Source organism: Mirounga angustirostris, unplaced genomic scaffold, assembly GCF_029215605.1.
Source record: "Mirounga angustirostris isolate CCGP_5_RB_7025 unplaced genomic scaffold, mMirAng1.0.hap1 SCAF_11, whole genome shotgun sequence".
NCBI classification, from domain to species: Eukaryota; Metazoa; Chordata; class Mammalia; order Carnivora; family Phocidae; genus Mirounga; species Mirounga angustirostris.
The window spans coordinates 38,574,327-38,581,001 of NW_026991719.1; the positions used below are offsets into that span (position 1 = coordinate 38,574,327).

General features: G+C 34.1%; 1 non-coding gene and 1 pseudogene across 1 annotated transcript; both read left to right on the forward strand.

Moving 5' to 3' along the window:
* The first annotated feature begins 5,366 nt into the window (after positions 1-5,366).
* On the forward strand, positions 5,367-5,475 carry LOC123851460 (U6 spliceosomal RNA). Its single transcript, XR_006792607.1, has one exon. It is a non-coding gene; the product is annotated as a U6 spliceosomal RNA (small nuclear RNA).
* A 151-nt stretch (positions 5,476-5,626) lies between these two features.
* On the forward strand, positions 5,627-6,129 carry LOC135362017 (large ribosomal subunit protein uL23-like; annotated as a pseudogene).
* The last annotated feature ends 546 nt before the right edge of the window (positions 6,130-6,675 follow it).

Consider the following 6,675-nt stretch of genomic DNA (forward strand, 5'->3'; position numbering starts at 1 on the left):
CGTATCAGAAGACTTAATATTGTTAAGATGAAAATAGTCTCTGAAATTGCTCTACAGCCTCTGTGTGATCCCCATCAAAATTCTAGCTGACTTCTTTGCAGAGATTGACAGGTTGATCCTAAAATTCATATGGGAATTCAAGAGACTCAGAATAGCCACTACAATTTTTTAAAAGAAGAGTCTTTTAAAAATCTTTAAAAAGAACAATCTTTAAAAAGAAGACCAAAGTTTGTGGACTCAAACTTCCCAGTTTCAATATTTGCTGCAAAGCTACAGTAATCAAGACAATGTGGTACTAACAGAAGGATAGACCCATGGAATTAAGAGTTGGAAATAAACATTTACATTTACTGTGAATTGATTTTTGATAAGGGTGCCAGGACAACTCAATTGGAAAGAATATTCTTTTCAATAAATGGTGCTGAAACAACTGGATATCCACATGCAAAAGAGTTAAATTGCACCCCTACTCTTACCGTATACAAAAATTAACTCAAAATGGATCATAGACCTAAATTTAATAGCTAAAACTATAAAACTCTTAGATGAAAATGTAAGAGTAATTCTTTCATGACCTTAGATTTGGCAATGGATTCTTAGACAAGACACCAAAAGCAAAAGCAACAAAAGGAAAAATAGATAAATGAGTCTTCATCAAAATTAAAAACTTGTGTATCAAAGGACACTATTGAGAAAGTGAAAAAGCAACCAAACAGAATGGGAGAAAAGATCTGCAAATCATATCTTTAATAAAGATTTTGTATTCAGAATACATAAAGAACTCTTACAATTTAACAACTACAACAAAAGATAAATACCCTAACTTTTTTAAACGGCAAGAGACTTCAATAAACATTCCTCCAAAGAAAATATACAAATGGCCAATAAACACATGAAAAGATGCTCAACATGATTAACCATCAGAGAAATAAAACTCAAAACCAAAATGAGATCACATTTCATACCCACTAGGATGGTTCTAATGAAAAAGACAAAATACAAGTGTTGGTGAGGATGAGAAGAAATTGGAACCCTCATATATTATTGATGGGAATGTAAAATGATGCAGCTGCCATGGAAAAGTTTGGCAGTTCCTCAAAAATTTAAACACAGAGTTACCACAAGACCCAGCAATTCCACCCTTAGGAATTTACCCAAGATAAATGAAAACATATGTCCACACAAAAACTTGTACATGAATATTCACAGCACCATTATTCATAATAGCTCAAAAGTGGAAGCAACCCAAATGTCCATAAACTGATGAATGGATAAATAAAATGTGGTATAACCATACAATGGAACATCATTTGGTAATTTGAAAGAAGTACTAATACACAGTACAGCATGGATGAACCCTGAAAGTATAATGCTAAGTGAAAGAAGCCCATCACAAAAGACTACATATTGTATGATTCTGTGTATGTGAAATGTCCAGGATAGGCAAACACATAGAAACATAAAGTAGATTAATAGATACCAGGGAGGGAAGGGGAGTACTGCTAATGGGTTTTGCGGGCAGATGATGAAAGTGTTTTAAAATTGATTGTGTGATGTTGGCACAACTCTGTGAATATGCTAAAATCTATTGAATTGTACACTTTAAGTAGGTGATTTGCATGGTATAGTAATTATATTTCAATAAGGCTTTTATTTTATTTTTTTTTTAAAACCCAGCATCTTAATCCAGGAAATTATATGGAAGAAGGATCAGGAAAAAAGTGGTGAGGGGAACACACTTATGATTTTTTATAAAAGTTCATGGACATATTCATTTAATCTTCACAACCTATGAGAGTAGAACTATTATTATCTCCACTTTATAGGAGAAAAACTGAAGCACATTCCTTTAAACAACTTCCTCACCCACAAGCAAATAGTTTAGTAAAACAACCAAAAAAGTATATTCCATGTATTTGGAAATTAAGAACTCATTGGTAAAAGAAAAAAAAAATCATATGAAAATTAGAAAGTTCTTAAACTGAAAAACAATGAAAATGTTACATATTTAATATTGTTAAATAGACATTTCTAGTCCTGATAAAAAAAAGAGCAGACACACTTACCCCTATTTCTCCCACAAAGTATAGCCTGGATACTATATATAAAAAAAATATGACTTTGAAATGGGGAATACTTAGGAACCTGGGGACCCAAGGAATGACACAGTAATGAGCTTCCTGGGCATTCTTTTTGCTTTATATATCTCATACTGGGGGCCAAAGATGCTGGTAACACAGAAACACCAGTAGACACAGAAAAAAAAAAAAAAAGTCCCTAAGAAAGTTTGCTCTTTCTAGCTGTAGGACCAGAAAAGGGGAAACCTAGCAAGACAGAAAACTTTTGGACAACAACCACTCTATTCCATCCAAACACCCTGGAAAAAATTATGGCCCTACCACTCTACACACCACAAAAGGCCAAGGGGAGAGAGTAGACATCCACCCTTGCCAGGCTTTAATGAAGTGACTCACCTGCCCTGCCAGGGTGGTATAATGGAAGACCAAGTGGTTAGACTTTCATCCCAGCCAGACAATAATGAGGTATTTCCCATAGTGTCAGTGGAAATCACATGGGGAACCAAGACTTCCACTCCCACCTGGTGGTAATAAGGAACCTTGCCCGCTCCCTGCTGGAATGGTGTCAAAGGAGGCCTAGTAGAGAGTCATGACTTTCACCACCACCTGGTGGCAACAAAATGCCACTTCCAACCCCAGGGTGTCAACAGAGGCTGAGGGGGACATCTGGACTTCTGCTTACAATCTGGCAGGAAAGAGGTTATATCCATATTCTCCTGAAAGCATGGTGTCAGAGAAAGTCTACTAAAACAAGAATTAAGTAAGATCTAGTGTGTCATAACATAATACTAAAAATGTTCAGGCTACAGTCTAAAATCACTAATCACACCAACAGCCAGGGAAATCTCAACTTGAATAAGAAAAGATGATCAACAGATGCCAACAATGAGGTACCAAGAAGTGAACTAGAATTATCTGACAAGGATTTTAAAGTAGCCATTTCAAAAATCCTTCAAGAAACAATTATGAACATGATTAAAACAAATAAAAAAAATAGAAAGGTTAAGCAAAAAATTAGAAAGTGTCAATAAAGAAATAGAAGATAAAAAGAAGAATCAAACAGAAACATTGGAACTGAAAAATACAATAACCAAATTAAAAAAAATTTAAAAATCTCATTTGATAAGCTGAACATCAGAATGGAGGGGACAGAAAAGAGAATTGATGAACAGAAAGAACAATAAGAATTACCCAGTCTAAACAAAGGAAAAGAAAAAAAAAACCTGGGAAAAATACATAGAGCCTCAGGGAACTGTAGAACTATAACAAAAGATCTAACATTCACGTCTTTAGAGTCATGAGGAGAAGAGGAAAAATGTAGGATTGAAAAAGTATTTGAGGGGCGCCTGGGTGGCTAGGTCATTAAGCATTTGCCTTTATCTTGAGTCACGATCCCAGCTTCTCCCTCTCCCCTCCCCCTGCTTGTGTTCCCTTTCTCGCTGTCTCTCTCTGTCAAATAATTAAATAAAATCTTAAAAAAAAGAAAAGGAAAGGAAAAAGTATTTGAAAAAAATCATGGCTAAAATTGCCCCAAATTTGGCAAAAGGCATAAACCTACAGATTCAAAAAAGCATAATGAATTCCACACAAAATAAACTCAAAGAAATCCATGCCACAGCACATGATAATCAAAATTCTAGAAACTAAAAATAAAGAAAAATCTTGAAATCAATGAAAGAAAAATAATACCTTATCTATAGGGAAAACAATTCAAATGGCAGTGGATTTTTTTTTTTTTTTGGCAGTGGATTTCTTATCAGAAATTGTGTAGGCCATAAGAAAATGATACAAAAATTTTCAAGTGCTACAAGAAAAGAACTGTCAACCTAGAATTCTATAACCAGTTAAAATACTCCTTAGGAATGAAGGAGAAATCAAGGTATTCTCAAATAAAGAAAAGCTAAGAGAATTTATCACCAGCAGACTTACTCTAAAAGAATAGCTAATGGAAATTCTTGAAAAAGAACAGGAATGATTAAAAAAAAAAAAGGAATTTGAAAACATTAGCAAGGAAAAAAATAAGGGAAATAGTAAAAATATAGGTAAACAAAATACTTTCGTTCTCTTGAGTTTTTCAAATTTTTACTTCTGAAGCAAAAATAAAAATGACAACATTATGTGATATGGTTTCCCGTGTGTGTAGAGGAAATATTTAAGATGATTACAAATGGGAGAGAGGAAAGGAATTTATGAGGAGATAAGATATATACACTTCATTCAAACTGGTAAAACATAGCCATTAGTAGAATGTGATAACTCATGTATGTCTAAGTATGTAACACATAGGGCAACCATTAAAACTCTGTAGAAAGAGATCTACTCAAAAAATACTATAGGGCCAGAGGGGGACAGGGTTAGAGATGCTACTGGTATCTAGTGTAACAGACCAGAGATGCTGTGAAACATCTTACAACACACAGTACAGTCCCTCAGAACAAAGAATTATGTCAATAGTGCTGAGGTTGAAAAACCCTGGCTTACATGCTTAGCAGTGTTGGATATTATCATTCCTTTTAATAATTTTTTTTAAGTTTGTATTTATGTTTCCCCTTTACCTGCTCTCTAAGTAGCCACTGTTAATTGGTTTTCCACAACCATCATCGCTTCATCATTCTTTTAATCTTGCCAATCTTGTAGTTTGAAAAATGATACCTTATTTTATTTTGTACCTCTTCAGAAGAATGGTGTTATCTTTACTTCTTACTTCAGGTATTATTTGAATTTTTTATAATGAACATGTATTATTTTTATAATTTTTTGGAAAAGCTACTAAAGATTTTTTTTAAATACTACAAATAAATCAAAATGAGTTCTAAAATATGTTCAAGTAAGTCACAGGAAGATAGCTAAAAGAAACAGAAACAAACAAGCCACAGAAAACAGAAATTTAAATGGCAAACCTAAGCCTTAACATATCATTATTTACATTAAATGTAAATGGTCTAATTACACCAATTGAAAGGCAAAGATTGACAGAGTAGATTCAAACATATAATGCAACCAGGAAACTCATTTCAAATACCATATAGTTAGGTTGAAATTAAAAGAATAAAAGTATCTATACTATACAAACATCAATTAGAAGAAAGCAGGAGTGGCTATATTATTAACAGACAAAATAGTCCTCAGAGCAAAAACAAAAAAAAATTACCTTGGACTGAGAGGAATTTTAGAGAATGATTAAGGAGTCAGTCTACCAAGAAGACATAGCAATCCTAAATTGGTATGCATAAACCAACAAAGCTGCAAAATATGTGAAGCAAAAATTAATACAATTACAGTTGGAGAGTGATCACTTCAGCAGCACATATACTAAAATTGGAATGATACAGAGAAGATTAGCATGGCCCCTGCACAAGTATGACATGCAATTACAGTTGGAGACTTCAACACCCCTCTATAAACAACTGATAAAACTTCTAGGCAATCAACAAGGATGTATAAGAACTTAACACACCATCAACCAACAGGATTTAAGTAACATTTATATAACATTCCACCCAATAACAGCAGAATACACATTCTTTTAAAGTGTCCATGGCACAAAGATGGCACTGAAAGTGAAGAAGGAAGCCCCTGGCCCCTCCCAACGCCAAAGCCAAGGTTTTGAAGGCCAAGAAAGCAGTACTGAAAGATATCCAGAGTCACAAAAAGAAGAAAAGAAGAAGGAGGAGGAGAAGGAGGAGGAAAAGGAAGATAGTCACACATCACTCAACTTTTCGTGGCCCAAGCCACTCTGGTTCTAAAAGCAGCCAATATATCCCTAGAAGTGCACCTGCAGAAGAAACAAGTTTGACTATTATGCCATCATCAACTTGCCCCTGACCACAGAGTCAGCCATGAAGAAGATAGAAGACAACAGCACACTGTGTTCATTGTGGATGTCGGAGCCAATAAACACCAAATCAAACAGGCTGTGAAGAAGCTCTAAGACATTGAGGTGGCCAAGGTCAACATCCTGATCAGGCCTGATAAAGAGAAAAAGGCATATGTTCAACTTGCCTCTAACTATGATGCTTTGGATATTGCCAACAAAATCGGGATCATCTAAACTGAGTCCAGCTTGCTAATTCTAAATATAAACATTTTGCTACACCACACAAAATAACACAGTATCTATGGAACATAGAACAAGATAGTTTGTATTCTGGACCATAAAACAAATTTCAACAAAATGAAAATAATGGAAATAAGAGTGTGTTCTCTGATTACAAAAGACTCAAACTAGAAACCAGTAACCGAAAGATAACAGAAAATATCCAAGCATTTGAAAACAAAACAAAAAAAACCACATACTTCTAAATAATCCATGAATCAAAGAGGAAATTTCAAAGAAAATAAGAAATACATTGAATTGGATGAAAATTAGAATCTAGCATATCAAAATTTGTGAGATGCTGCTAAACTAGTGCTGAGAGGGAAATTTTTACCATTAAATGCTTACATTAAAAAAAAGGAAAAATCTCCAGTCACCTAGTATTAAGAAACTTCATAAAGGAGCACAAAATAAGCCCAAAGGAAGCAAAAGGAAAGAAACAACAACAATAAGAGCAGAAATCAATAAAATTGAAAGCAGAAAAACAATATAGAAAATCCA